Raw genomic sequence first — 16578 nt, forward strand, 5'->3', positions numbered from 1 at the left:
GGTTATTCAGCTTGAAAAAGTAAATTGGTAAATTTATGGTGTGATCCAGATGCCTGGCTAGTCGTTGTTTATTGTTAGCTACAATAGCCTCTTGAGCAAACCAGCTTGAAAACAAACACAACTTTGCATTGTATTGCATGCACAGCAAGACTGTGAAATGAAAAATTGGGGAATAAAGATAAAAAAAATAGATGCATTTTGATTGACAGGGGACATCCTGAAATATGGGTCGATATTTTCATACAACTTCTGTCTTATTTTTCCATGCCTAGAGGACCACAGGAGTACAATTGACCAATCGTAACCCACTCTCCCCTATATATATGGCTGAAGAAACACAAGACATTGTTATTCGAATATTAGATTAGTCTATAGAATCTATAAAAACTTTGCCAAAAAGTTTTTATGCAAGGATACTTCACCCATTCAGAACCGGCGTTCTATCATTATAAAATCGCTATTGTAACGTAAAAAATATTTTTTTTCCCCCCTCAATCTAAGTCTTCCCTTTGACCAGCTCTAATTGTCTCCCGAGAAGACATCAAATTATGCGTTTGACGTCATCTCGGGAGAACTTTGCTAGAAGGGCCAAGGACTACAAACCACTGGTTCCGCAAATTTGTGAGCCCACCAATAAGGAATGAGGGGCGGGAGCTCGGGGACAATATGTAAACACAATGTCCGCCATGTTTCTTCACCGCGAGAACAAATTTGCAATGTGAAACAGCCGAAGTGGATTTTGAAAATCTATAGTTTGATTTGGAAATTCAGGGCTATTCGTATGAGCCAGAATACAGCCAGGAAGAATTGACACAAATAGAGGAGGCTGCTGCGGCTGCAGCAGCTGAACAAGCCTTGCCTGTTGCCGAGGACGAGGAGCCGGAGCACGCCGGATTGCTCTGTTCGCCTATAGACAGAGGCTGCATCCGAATACCTAGTACATACTATTTCTGTCTAGTGTCTACTACTTGACCATACTACACTTGAATGTGTAGTACGGTCTACAGACATGCGTAGAACGCCTCCGAACGCCGCCGAAACTCCACCGGATGTTTGGAGATGACGTATCTCCCCCCAGATGGCGGCAAAATGTACCTGTTTCCCGTCTTGTTATCGTTGCTATTAAATAAAAAAAATTCTCCTTCTACGCGAATGGCTCTTGAAATGGATATCTCTGCTAGAAGGCGTCGTCGTCGGTCATCTTGTAGAGCGAATTACGGGCAGGTTATGTTGTATATATGTGGACATTTGGCAAGTCATTTTTTTGGAATAATAATACATTTACAGTTATTTGTTACTCCGTGAAAAAGACGATTGAAGTTAATTTTTCCTTTTTTATTGAACACACACACACACACACACGCACGCACGCGCGCACGCGCGCACGCTGTTGGTGTCGGGTCAGCCATCTCTTCTTCGTTTGTTACCAGACTCCGGTTGCGTTGTGGGATAGCGTAGTGTGGTCCGTGGTTCACTTTGGCGGTAGTATGCATTCGGAAATGACTTCCGTACTACAGAATGCATACTACAGTATTCGGACGCGCTAGATTTTTCGCATGCTACAAAATGCATACTATATAGTATGCAAGTACGAGCATTCGGATGCAGCCAGAGTCACTGTCAATTTAAGCAATACCAGTTTCTTCTAGAATAAATGGCTGAATCTGGCGAGGACGGGGCCATGTGTGTAACCTCTCACCCAGTCTTTACGCCTCATCTGAACAGTTCGGTATTCAATACATATTTCCGGACCCAGAAAGTGAACTGGAAACGCCAGCCAAAGCCCGCCGGGAGAAACAGATGTCTGAGCATTGTTTTTTTATTAACACATTGGCTACAATAGTTTTGAGTCCCCGGGAACGTGACAATGTAGGTCTCCGAAAGTAGCCGATTTTATCGGCAGAGCATAGGCTACGTCTGTGTAATGCTGTATAGGCTACTTTTTTGGCTACTCTGTGTTGTCCAGGCCATCAGAGCTAATTACCCAGCACAGGATGGGAAGTACCGTGGCTACCAGGAGACAGTAGATGCTCAAGTAGAGCTGTGACTATTTTGACTCTAGCAAACGCACCCTAGACGTTATATTTTTGCAAGTAGTTCAAATTTTTTCATGAATAAAAGTTCAAATTCATGTTAGTTGTTGTGATTTGTTTACTAACCCAAGTGCTGTTAAACTCAAGTAGGCCTACTGTATAAGATACACTTATTTCAACTGGGGAGAAAAGGTTGAGTACAAATACTTGATATGCTGAGCTACTGTAATTAGCAAATGTTTTTACACTGTACAGTAATTCACAAATTAAGCGTTTTAAAGAATGAGGACAAAAACCAGTCAACGTATCACGGGGATATGTTTACACAAGTTTGCTCACGCCTCCACTCGAGCTAGGATGCAGAGGATTTCTTACTTTTGAGCCAGAGAGAAATGCACATTTATAATACATAGAATTATTTACTTCATATAACCTTCATATCGGCACCGGTGAAGTATCCATTTAAATGGACTGCAGTGCGTAACAACTCAGTCGTGAATACAGTTTCAGTAAATCTTTCGTGAATTCGTTATTTTTTAACTGATTTAGTATTAGTGAGGTGTTGTCACAGCAGCAGTTTATATCGTCTCTAATGGTATTAATCCGTGTTTTACCTGACTGGAGTTAGTTGGAGAGAGAAGACACTTGAATCTCCCTCCATGGCGCTTGAATATGACGTCAACGCGTTGCTGACGTCAGGTTACCGACAAAACAGTTCATTGTGTTTGTAAAAACTCTGAATATCTTTTTCCTAAATATTTATCTTCAGTGTTTCTTATTTTTTCCAATGCGCCATTCTAATTTACATACATAATATATACTATATATACAGTATTTGGAAGATAAAACTCACGTTGGAACCGGAAGTACATTTACGTCACTGTTGTTTTTCCGCCGCTAGCTGAAGCTGTCAGTCTGGACCGTCAGTTTGTCCGGACAGTGTTTCCGTCACTCTGTCTGTACCGTGCTCACTAATGTAAGTACGTCTAGATTATATTCTATAGAAGATATTGAAGCAGCAGCCTGCCATGCAAATACCGTTTAAGGGCTTATTTTCGTCCCATTTAAGGTCTAATTTAGTCCCGTTTAAAGTTTAACCTCAGACCGTTTAAGGCGCTGTCTTAAATCCGTCACTTAGTCCCAACTAGTCCCTCTAGTCCCCCCTAGTTCCCTCTAGTCCCACCTAGTCCCCCCTAGTTCCCTCTAGTCCCACCAAGTCCCCTCTAGTCTCCTCTAGTTCCCCTCTAGTCCCCCCTAGCCCCCTATAGTTCCCCCTAGTCCCATTACTGTACACATTTACACATATGAACGGATTTGCAGACATATGGAAGTGTTTAGTTGGGCTGTTGTTCAGGGCACTTTGTATTCTGCTGTTGGGATGATCATGTATTTGGTAAAATCGCTATAACCAGACGTCAATATCGGTAAAATATCTAATAAGATTATCTTTCTAACTTAAAATACATTTCAAACTACATGAACTGCTATTGAGATGTGTGATAAGTATTTAATAAACGGACAGTCATTAATTTAAAACCTCACACATCACGAGGGCAGCTATTATTATTGTTCACTAATCTTATGTTATCATCCAATGTAATGGCCATTAATGGCCCCTATGCCATTACATTTAATGATATGACTGTTACTTGTTCAATATGTTATGATACAAATGCAATGAAATGTATGATTAAGTCAATTAGTTGATTATAATTTATTTAACTAAAACTCTTGATATCAAAAGCTCAAAGAAAACGGCCGACCTGCAGATATGGGGGCTGTCATATCCAGATGGAAGGTAAGGAATAGTTTGGGCCTGCAGAGATACAATTTACATTGTATTGTGAGCAGTTCCCATGTTTTGCTCTGTTAGAGGAGAAATTAAACCTCTTTACCCTATCTGGAATGAAGCCAGCTTCTATTCTGAGCAACACTGGGAAGTGAGCGATACCGAGTCAGAGGGATTGGGATTAATGAGGGAGAGATAGAAACAGAAGTAGGGGAAAATAGTCAAGGGTGTTGGTGTTCAGTCTGTGTTTAACTGGTAAATAAGAATTGGAGGTTACCATTGTGCAATAAATACATTGTCCCGTCTTTCTATTCAATCTTGGTTGTTTCAAGTAACTTCAGGTTAGGGCTGGGCGATATGGGCTAAAATGAATATCTCGATATTTCTTTACTATATCTCGATACACGATATATATCTCGATATATTTTGAATCTCCTCTAGAGCACATCATAAATGCTCGATTCAACCATGTCTGGCATAATGTTACGTCAGTAATAATTCTAGTATTACTGAAACATAAGTCTGCATGTAGATTACATGAAACAACATATTGTTTAAACTCATTAGTGCTTTCTATTGGAACAATTTAGAACTTGCACATAAGAAAAGGAAAATCACAGCAAGTTAGATTTACCAACACAGCATTTATTCAAACCGTTAATTATTTATTAACAGTTTGAATAATAATTATTATATATACACTGCCAGACGAAGGATCCACTGCTATTCTTTTTCGAAACCAAATCCTCCGTTTCCATCCTTTTTTCTCTCTCTGGCTGTTCTCACTCACCGGTCGGAGGTACACACACCTACAGCAGCGCGCCTTCCAGACTACGTCACACACGCGCGTCCATGAGAATCTCGTGGACTCGTAATGGGCGGGGGGAGTGAGTGTGTTTAGAGAGCCACAGAAGAGAAAAGAGCGAGAGAAGGCAACACTGTGCGTTAAACAAACCCCGAGAAGCCCAATCCCTATGAGCTCCCCACGCTAAGCCCATCACGCGAAATTTGCATCAAAGTTGAAATATTTCAACTCGAGCAAATTTGTCGCGCCACAAATCCTCGTGAATAGGCTCGCCTGTGCACAGCGAAAGTGTGGCACGAATAAAAATGTCGCCCCATACGCGTCCCTACGTTCACTTTGTATGAGATCTTGTCGCCCCGTCGCGTGAAAGCACAACGAGTATGCCGGCGGCGGCAAAAAGAAACATTGCGTGCCAATTTGTATTCGATGTTCGCGACAGGGGCATTTTATACATCCCCCGGAGAACATCTTGCGATACATCGCATATATTCGATATATCGCCCAGCCCTACTTCAGGTCTGAAATGTTAATATTGAATATGTGTTAATGTATATGTTGTGTAACATTCAAAAGAAGTAATCCCAAAATGATCTGATGTTCCCAGCCCAGCCAATGTTTGTATTTCTCTGTTGTAGCATCTATGTATCTATCTATCTCTATACGTATATGCCCCATTCTTGTTTTTTTCTCCATCTTCTGTTCAGACAAAGCCAACCACAGTTGAAAAACTTGAAAACTTGGATAAGGTACAAACACACTCTTTCACACTATGTTATATTATAATTAGGTGTATAACGGTACACATATTTGTACCGTACAGGCACTTCGGTGCGGTTACAGAGGTGTACCGCGGTTCGTAAATGTGGCATACATAGCGTTAATACGGCGAATGTAAAGGCTTGTTTTGCGATGCAGAATTTAAAACTTGAAGTTGGGGGTTCCAACTGGACCGTTTAGCCAAAGTACAGTACTCCAACTCCGTAATCCGACTCCATAACTACGGAGACCCCTCAGCAGCCCTCTGTCGGGATGTCGGATAATCAATGCAATTCGCCGCCCGATCTATCTTATATGTTGACTACAAATCATGTAAGCAGTGTTGTAAATAAACTTCCAAAGCTTTTATAATCTTATTTGGTTTTTTATTCGTCCTTAAGGTGCAAAGTAAACGATGTACATAGTAATTAAGGTGCAAAGTCAAACCGGAGAAGTGATTCAGGAATGATTTTGTTAGAGGACCAATCACAGCCCTTGCTGTCTCCCTTGTGTCGACCAATAGGTCCATGGCGTCGACGGATAGTTAAAAAATATCGGATACGCACGTAAGCTACGGAGAGGGTCTCCGACAGGCTCTCCGGCCATGGAGAGGGCTCTACGTGTCCACGTACAGCACTTTAACATGCACACACATTTGAAAAGGCACCATCCAGGTGTTACTATCACCGTTGCTGTGAAAGAAAAAAAAAACGAGCTGTGCAACCCAGCTCGCAACACTATTTCAACAACCCCTGTCTGGGAATTCAGAAATGCAAATTACATTACCAAGCTTATTGGTGTTTTCATTGCTGCTTATCTACGGTCATTCTCAATGGTTGAGAAAAAAACATTTTTTTTCAATTTTCCCCTTAACTATTAACTGTACCGTACCGTGACTTAAAAACCGAGGTACGTACCGAACCGTGACTTTTGTGTACCGTTACACCCCTAATTATAATTATTAATTTCACGGATAACTTAGAAATATAATTGTTCTCAACAGAAATTGAATTATTATAAGCACTTATAAGAAACTTGTTAACTATTTATTGATTGCTAAATAACATGAATAATAGTCTTATGAGTTTCTTATATTTGTTAATAAACACATTACAAACCCATCTATTGACTTTTACTAACTTACCTATTATGTCATTGTTAATCCTTTACTAAAGTTTAACAATGCTTATTAAGGTTAATAAATCCTTTACTAAACTGCTAATTATGCATTTTGCAGGTACGGGATTTAAAGCGGGAACAATTCTTATTCGCTTAATTGTTAAACAGTTAATAATGCATTTTGCAGATTCGGGATCTAAATTGGGAAAAGTCCTTTATTAAACAGTAAATTATGCCTTTTTCCTGTACGGGATCTAAAGTGGGAACAATGCTTGTTCAGGTTAATAAGTCTTTAATCTTACACTTAATATACACTTATCAACAGCTAAGAGTACTATATGTTGTCAAGGTTGATCAATGGGAAGTAAAAAAAAACACGTATAATGTAAATACAAAAACACACTTTATGACAGTTCTATAGAAAGAAAAAAAAATAAAATTTGGCCTCGGGGGATTGTTGAGGTTTTCTCTGGCTGGTCTTTCTTGTTACTGTATAAAGAAACACAAAGAACAATGACCACAGTAGACAATTAGCAGACAGGTTACAATTAAAGGGATACTTAACCCATTTAGAACCGGGGTTCTATCATTATAAAATCGCTATTGTAATATAAATAAATATATCAATAAATATCAGTCCAAACCAGTCTCCCCTTGGCCCATTTTTTCTCATCTAATTTTCTCCCGAAATGACGTCAAATGATGCGTTTGACGTCATTTCGGGAGAAACCTCTTGTCCTGCTAGAAGGGCCGAGGACTACAACACACTTTTGGTGGCAAATTTGCCGCCAATTTTTCCACCAATAAGGAATGAGAGGGGGCGGGAGCTCGCGTACTGAGGGGGATTGAGGGGGAAGGGAGACCGGAAACAGGTGGGCGGGGCAGCGAGCGCAATGCACTGTGGTAGTTGGAGGTTTTCTTACTTTGAGCCAGAGAGACCATGAAAACACTCTTTCTGCCTTTTTTCAGGCTAGGATGAACCGATTTCAATTTTTTTTTCACGTTTATAATACATTGAATTATTTAATTCATAAAACCTTCATATTCCTACCGGTGAAGTATCTCTTTAAGCAATTTAGACATGAATTCATGACACAACTGTAAGAATTAGATACATTTGGTTACCTAGTATTGAATGATAGCATAAGCTATACGTTAGCTGAAATGTAGTACGCCATAGCCTCTGAAAGAAAGTAATTTCAGTTCAAGTTTGCTAGGGAACAGTTGGCTAGCTAGAACAAGTTAACGCTACTATACCATTACTAGGGGTGGGTATTGCCAAAGAAGTCACGATTCGATTCGTATCACGATTCACATGCCACGATGCGATTCTATCACGATGCATCGCGATACTTGAATTATTGCGATGCATTGCGATGCATTGCGAATTTTCACTGAACACTGTTAAAAAAAAAATTAATCCATTACCAGTGGCTGACTGGCTGTGTATGATCTGGATAGTGTGTTCAATTGATAACTCAAAGCAACTCAATTCATACATAGCTGTATTTATTGAAACGACTATTACTGGACACACTGACAAGAAGTGCTAAGGATCTATAAAACTTAAAATAACAAAATAAGGATAATCAGTGCCGTTTACATGGCCTCAGTTGTCCTTTAAACCAATGAAATGAAAACATTCAAACATTTCCCCTTTTGGAAGTAGCTGCCATTATAACAACAATATAATTTCATAAACATAAGAGGACAAACTGATGCCACAAAAAGTGAATAGGCTTTATAAAACTATATAAAAAAAAAATATTAATTTTTTTAAATCAATAATCGATTCTTGGCGTCAACAAACGATGCAGTAGATCGTGAAAATTAGAATCGCGATGCATTGTCATGACGATTATTTGGCACACCCCTAACCATTACATTATTAAACTTACCAGAAGAGTCATCCTCCAGTTCGGACCTCTTCCCAATGTTTACTGTGCTTGTTCCTGTCTTTTTTAAACAATCTGATATGACTCACAAAACAGATCACACTCACTCAAGATGTGTGTTAGTAAGAATCAATTAATGGGTTTGTAATGTGTATATTAACAACTAAAATAAACTCGTTAGACCATTATTAATGTCATTAAGCAATCAATAAATAGTTAAGAAGTTTCTTATAAGTGCTTATAAAAGTCCTATATCTCACAATAAACATGTTTATTATGTCATTATTAACACTTATAGTCTTTACACCAATTAATGTTAATAAGCATATAATAAGGGTCTTATTACCTATTAACTTAGGCTTATTACAAGGACCTTAATTTAAAGTGTACCAATGTTCACTTTTAAACCGTTGACAGCTGTTCAAGGAATGAAAGATGCTGCCAAAATAAAAAATGTTGTGGAGCCAGTAGCCAACTGGCAGATACCAATTTGTGTTGTGTTTACTGCCAACACATGAAACCTTTTTGATGATGCGTTCACTCTCTCTCAAGTATCCTTTTTCTTGCTATCTGTAAATAGGCATTGGCAGCAACACATGATTTTTAATTTATGTCTTGTTATATCATTAACTATCTATCTGTCCTTTAAGGATATGGACAGTTTGTCGTGAATTGTTGACATTGACTATGTTGTGGTGTAACATAGTCAACGTTTAAACGAGGTCTGATACCGCTAGTTTGGCGGTCAATTGACCTCCAATTGAGTTCCAATGCTTACAGACGAAGAGACTGCTGAGAGTGAGAAGTCAGCGTTCTTGAATCTTACATTTCCTAGAAAATGTAAAATAATATAAATTTCATTCACTCTCTGTGTATAGATCAAGACAAACTTGCGGGCTGACGGCCTACAATAACCGAGGGCCCTTGAATACCCTTAAAACCAGGGAGTTGCAATGCTAGACTCAGCCATAAGCTGTGACTGTGATACGTAATGTTTGAGAAATGTTACAACTTTTTTGCATTCAGGGCCTGAGATATAAGCTTTTGAATTAAAAAAATCAATCAATAATAGCAGTACAAATAAAATTGGTATCCACAGTTACTATGTGAGTAGCAAACTAGTGAATACCTAACTGTTAGTTTGTGAGCCCTATTGGAGAAAGCCACCAAGCCAAGGCAGTTTACATCCGCTTATGTGAACAAAACATAGACACAGCTACCGGAGCTAGAAAACACTATCAAGATAACACAGACAATATCAGCAATTTACCTGGGGTCTTAACCGACCGAATCCTTTAACATCTGTGTCATTTCCAACGAAGTTAATACAACATTCCTGACTCGTAAATCTCACTTTCTGTCACTTAACAAGTGTAGTGAGACTGGGCTTCTTATTTATTTTGTAGGAGATCAAAGACCTCGAGGAATTCCGAACCAAGAACCAGCGTCTTTTGAAGGTAGGCTCACAGAACAAGAACTTATCCACAGGGACTTCTACAACTCCACTCTTCTCTAAAGGTACGGCCACACTGAACGCCTTGCGCGCGTTAGAGGCGTAGAAAATCTCAATTTTTGCATAGGGAACCATTGCTTTAGATGCGTTACACACGCTAAAATAATTTTTGGGCGGGCTCATCTAGCTGCGTAGGCGTGTTAGGCGTGTTGAACCATTTTTGTGACACACAATGATCAAGCGGCAGGTTAGGCACATTACCCGCGTAATCCTACGTGCGTTACGTGCTCAGTGTGGCCGTACCTTTAGACACATTTAAGATTGGTCGCACTTCAAAGAAACATTCCTTGTAGAGATTTTGTTGGAGTCCGAAGAGGTCTGGAACAGTTCTTCCAGAAGACTCAACACAGAGGTTTCTGGCAGGCTTGTCTCAAGGTTCTGAGTGAATGGGTTCTTGCCCTAGAGTTGAGAAGCTGATCCTCTTCTGTAAGTGATGGACTGTATTTCTTGATCTTGTCCACCAGCCTTGACAGGTGGGATGTAACCTGGAAATATAGAAACAATCCTACATAAATTTAGTTATTTTCATCTATTTGCCATTATACTCACAATTACAAATGTGGCTGTGTTTGTCCTAACTGGTGTTTGTTTTGAAGTCACTCTTCCCCCGAAGGAAGGAATGCAGCTCCTTAAATATGTCTGTGGTTCCCTATGACCATGGGCGTCAGTTTGGTTTGAAATGTGCTGGGGACAGAGACGCATTCGGAGGTGCATTTTCAGAAGTGCTGGGTACAATGAGGATGCACTCTTTTTTCTCTCTTTAGTGCCGAAATGAAAGGTTCTGAAAGACGGCATACCCATGTAGCTGATTACTAAGGAATAAAATGTATACAAAATCTGTCTGGCACGTTTTATTTAGTAAACGCATATCGGATATATGACCCACTATGTTGTGCTCCATGTATCCAATGTTGACAACGTGACATGATATGGCTAAGCTAACAACATAAACAAGAGGAGCTAGGAAAGGGATTTAACTGCGTGTTTAAGTTCAGAAGGGCCAAACGTCAAGATTGAAAAAGAAAAAAATATTTGTTGCACAGCTGAACGCTGTATCACATCATGAGCTGGCTGTTCTCAATTCACAACACATCAAAACTAGCCTAAATCAGGCATTCTGACCAAAACTCATGCACTCCCTCCCCACAATTATTCCAGAATTCAAGGAAAGCCAGAATGACCAAAAGTCACCATGTGTCAACAAGAGAGTGACTCAGCAGCCGACCACTTGAGTGCAAAAAACACAAAAGACCTCGCCACAGCCCCAGCAAATCTTAAAGGTCCCATGACATGCTATTTTATGTATTCTTTAATATAGGTATTAGTAGGCAACTAACACAGTATTCAAAGACGTTCCCGAAATTCAGCCGTGGTGCAGAGTTACAGCCACTCCGAGCCAGTCGCACATTGAGCTTCCCCCAAATGCGCTGTTTTGGTGTCTGTAGCTATAATGCAAATGAGGAGGAGCGAGGCGGGTCAAGGAGGAGGGTGGGGGTGTGGCCCTGAGCAGCTTGCAGCCACGGTACCATGCGCTCTGTTTACAGTGGATGTATCGCAATGGCGAGGCGCACACAGCCTTTAGCCGTGTTCTGTAAATATTCTAGAACACACGGGAGTCCTCGAGCTCTATATCTAAATATTATCATATAGCCTACATAGATATCTATATCATATAATATATATTAAAACGGCCAAAAGCTGTGTGAGCCGATATTATGAATCTCAAACGACCGCGTTGGGTTCTCCGACGTTCCTGGTTCTTCAACGTCCTCATCAATGTGAAGTAGACTGAACCGCGACAAGGAGGAGAAAGGGATCGTTGCCGGGCAGCGCTTAGGCACCTCCGCCTCCGTTCTCAACCTTGGCTGAGATAACCCCCAATACGAGTCTCGTTGTAGAAATACCAGAGACGAGAGTCCGACAGAAAGGTTATCCAAATAACAAGGAAGTGTACAACACTTGCGTTACAGTCCTGGAGCTCTATATCTAAATAATATCATATAATACATAGAAATCTATATCATTTAATACATATTATCACGGCCAAAAGCTGTGTGCGCCTCCAGACGATATAATGAATCACAAACAACTTTGTCGGGTTCTGCGACGTCTCTGGTTCTTCCACTTTCACATCAACCTGAAGTCGACTGAACCACGCGGTGCCTGCTGCCGGCTGCCCGCTGGCAAGCCATCCCCGCCAGAAAACGGCATCATTTAGGCACGTATCACCTTCATTACGCCGTAAAAAACGCCGTAAAATGTAGAAAAACGCTGTCAAATACGCCGTCATGCGCAAAAAGCGCCGCTTTTTATGCCGCAATTAAGCCTTTCAAGAGCACGCGTAAAAAGCGCAGTTTTGAACATCAAACCGCGCGTAAAATACGGCGCTTTTGTGCACATCACAACGCCGTAAAATACGCCGTCTCTCTAGTATGCTAATAATCTCTGCCCTTCTTTTCTCTCAGCCAATGCATTTGAAGTGTTTGCGCCCAATCGCAGAACAAGACAAGCAGACCAAATCAGTTTAGCACAGATCTGCTTTGAGGAGTTCTCCTCTCATGTGTTGTTAGTTGTAGCGTCATATCGATATATATTAGTAAATCGAGTTCCTACAGTGTGGTCACCGTGGCCGTGGCCCAATCGATAGAGACGCTTGCTCTGTAGGCAAGAGGTTGTTTAAAAATAAATAATAATAATACATATAAAGACGTTTCAAACGTTCCATCGAGCCTCTCGCATTCTACAATGGGCAGCTTTATGTTTCCCATGGGAGTCGGCGAAACTAGATTTCTTCTTCGAAGGTTGTGCTCCACACAGAACCTCCTCACCATCATAACGGAGTACTTTGGGGCACCAGAATGCTTTAGAGCGGTACTGATCGCGTCGTGTCTTTCCAGTGTCAAATAGTTCACGAATAAAATCACCATAAGGTTCAAGTGCGGCCATAACTAAGGCTAAATATAATTAGACAGTCTATTGCTGGTTTAGGTGGTTGGCTCTTTTTTCTTCGCTGCGTTCTGCCTTCTGGTGTAGCCTATAACTATAAATGTATCTATTTTTGTAGGCCCTATTTGTTTTTCTGTTTCGGGTTTTAAAAACCAACACACAAACACAAAATCAAATGCCGTTTATTTGTTTATTCCTTTTGCCCTTTTTCAGTTTCAAAACCAAATCAGAAACCAAAAAACAATCCTGTTAATTGTTTTTTCTGATTTTGTTATAAATCTGAATATTCAAAGAACGAACCATACACAGATTCTCCTACCTCATCACTTTACTGACACACACAATGTGTGGCAGTAAAGTGACAGGATCATTCCATAGACAAAAATCTTTCCATCTAACTAATTTAAATTAGGAGGATCGTCATTGCACAGATGTAAGTTAACCAAGTATTCTCATTATAGCCTAGTTATATCCTAGTTTTGCATATTTGCATCCTATTTTCAAATTTCATGTGGCATCTGTATTTTTATGTAGGCTACGGCATCTGTATTTTAAATGTAGCTTATATATTATTTTTACATTTTACCTTTTGCTGAGGTGGGTGCTGTATTAGCCTACTGTATAGGCTCTCTGTATTTGTGTAAGAGTTATTTGTATTGTGTAACCTGCTGGATTATGAAAGTTAGTTTGGGGTAAATAAAGTGTCTGTCTGTCTGGGGGAAAATGCCGTGAAAAATGTACGTACGGTGCGTTCAGGATTAGGACTGATATTATGTCGGCATAGGCCTAATCAATCGGGTTTTAATATTTGAAGCATTCATATCAGTCTATTCTTTTCGTAGGCTACTCTGCTGTTGGGCTTGATGGGGAGATATTTTTTTGCTTCCATGCACAAATAGTTGAATCCAACAACATTCCTGCGTCTCCAGAGCCCATTTAAGCACTGTGTCAGACTCAGTAGAGTGTTACAAGCCTCTGAACGTTGTTAGAGCATGGCTCCCCAGTTCATCAGTGCCTCTCTCTATGGCTCCCTCTCACTCCTTTCCACTGTGTATATCGATTGAACAAGAGAGGATGTTACGATAACACCGCGAAAATAAAGGCTCCATGGCTGTAATAATTTTAATATAATTAACGTATAAAGCGTGTAACAAGACACCTAGATGATCTGGCTGGCTGACTAAAAAGGCATTGAATTTGGAACTCGTAACACAGGAGGTCTGGCTTGCGGACTAAAAAGCATTGCGATCATAAAAGCGTGACCATCTGACAAAAGCACAAATCTGACAATAAATGGATTCGATCCGACAACCTCTTCCCTACATAGCAAGCGTCTCTATCGATTGGACCACGGTTATCACAACGTTGAAACTGCATTTACTAATATATATATCTATATGAATATGACGCTACAACTAACGCCAAATGAGAGGAGATCTGTGTTGAACTGATTTGGTCTGCTTGTCTTGTTCAGCGATTGGGCGCAAACACTTCAAATGCATTGGCTGAGAGAAAAGAAGGGCGGAGATTATTAGCATACTAGAGAAACGTGATGTGCACAAAAGCGCCGTATTTTACACGCGGTTTGATGTTCAAAACTGCGCTTTTTACGTGCGCTCTTGAAAGGCTCAATTGCGGCGTAAAAAGCGGCGCTTTTTTGCGCATGACGGCGTATTTGACGGCGTTTGTCTACATTTTACGGCGTTTTTTACGGCGTAATGAAGGTGATACGCGTCTAAATGATTCCGTTTTCTGGCGGGGATGGCTTGCCATACTGCCGGGCGATGGTGCCTCGCGGCAACCGGTGGCATGACGCAGTTCATGTACTTCAGCCAGTCAAAGCCAAAGTTCCTTTCCCCCAATTCCTTCTCAACCATGGCTCAGATAACCCCCACAACAGTCTCGTTGTGGAAATACAAGACACGTCAAAGAACCGACAAGAAACACTTGCGTTACAGTGTGTGTATTCACACACACACACACACACACACACACACACACACACACACACACACACACACACACACACACACGTGGTGCTAGCACGGTCGAGTCTCATTGGCAGGCCAACGTCTCTGGGCGGGCGAGGCAGAGTAAGGGGAGGAGCTGAGATTCCTGATGACGTCATGAATACAGACATTCCAAATCAGCGGACTTGAGCCTCCGTTTTTTCAAAGGCGAGCAGAACAGCTAGTGCTCGTTTTACACCAAACGCAAGTTTTAGCCATTGGGGGACCATAGGCAGGCTAGGGGAACTCATATTTATGTTAGAAAACCTCATAAAGTGAGATTTTCATGTCAATGGACCTTTAAGCAATAAATATCGCGTCTTACCTTTATTCATGTGGCAGTGTTCTGCAGATGCATCCCGTGGTGTAGCCTACCACATCCATTTAGTTCAACAGGTTATCGTTCTGATACTGTCCATGGTACTAGCAACCTGCTCTGGTGCTTTTTACCTATTTATTCAGGCTAAAATGACTTGATTGTCTGATGCCTCCTCATCCCAGCCAAATAGTATTGGTATTATTAGTAATGGCTACTTGCCCAATCGAAAAAAATAACTTCACACAGTGTGTCTTTTTCTGATGTATTTATTATCATTCGTAGAGTTGATCAGCAGAGAAATATTTCGCCAAAGTTGTTGACGTCGCTTAGCAACCGAATACGCTGGGGTTGATAAGTTACTGGACTGCAGAGTGATACAGATGACATGAATCAGAGGCAAAAAAAAACACTTGATGGAATGGAGCAGTCTAAAGCATTAAGAAGAGCCGTGTATAAGTAAGGGATAATGTATAGTACGGTCATTATCGGGAAAATAAGTCCCGACAGGGCGAACAGGACACCGACGCGCAGTGAAGGAGTCTTGCTTCCCACTCAAGGGGCTTAACAAAGTTCACACCAGTCCATTATTGGGACTTTGAAAAGCAGTATATTGCTCCAAGCTTAATTGAGACCGGGATCACGGTCCTTGGTGGCCCGTCTCAGACCATGTGCGTTGAGGCGGCACAGGGAGTGATAGCTTTTATGCTCTGAACCAATGGCGGTTCTACATTGAATTACGCCCCGGGTGAGTCCACTCCGAGCGCAAAATTTGACAAGAGCAGTGATACAATAAGGAAAAATATTAACTGACATATACAAATAAAATATTGAATAAAGATTCTAAATAGCACAATGTGAATTATTACACCATTGCACCCAGAACAGAAAACAGAAGCTAAAACCTAACCTTTCTGTCGTTCCTTGATGCAAAATCATCATATCATATCAGCTCAGTCAGTGAGCCATACCTGAGACATGGTTGACCTAAGGTATGACTTGATCAATTTTAGTTTTGAAAAGCTCCTCTCTGCTTGAGCCACAGTGACTGGAAGAGTAAGTACAATCCTGAGAGCAGTCCAAAAGTTAGGATAGATCTCCGATAGCTCCTTATCATGCATGAAACAGATAAGCGCAAGGAGGCTCATGGTTATTGATGGCAAGTCAGGGAAGTTTTTAATTTCCTACTGTCCAAATCAGAGTGCACTTCAAAGTGCAGTGTGGTGCCTAGTGCCTCACATTGCTCTGCCAGTTCCTCATCTGTGAGGCTTGGGAAATTGGTCAAAACCCAGAATTTGTTAACCACATTTTCCAATGAGGAAAACCTCTCCTTGAGGGCTGACGTGGCTGCATCAACAACAACGTTGAAGAATCCAACCTCCAATTTCGTAAGTGCA

At 40.8% G+C, this 16578-nt stretch overlaps 1 long non-coding RNA gene across 1 annotated transcript; it reads left to right on the forward strand.

The window, feature by feature from the left end:
* The first annotated feature begins 2905 nt into the window (after nt 1-2905).
* On the forward strand, nt 2906-10920 carry LOC115538223 (uncharacterized). Its single transcript, XR_003975171.1, has 4 exons — nt 2906-3009; nt 3778-3831; nt 5332-5373; nt 9804-10920. It is a non-coding gene; the product is annotated as an uncharacterized LOC115538223 (long non-coding RNA).
* Nucleotides 10921-16578: the final 5658 nt, after the last annotated feature.

Source organism: Gadus morhua, unplaced genomic scaffold, assembly GCF_902167405.1.
Source record: "Gadus morhua unplaced genomic scaffold, gadMor3.0, whole genome shotgun sequence".
NCBI lineage: Eukaryota > Metazoa > Chordata > Actinopteri > Gadiformes > Gadidae > Gadus > Gadus morhua.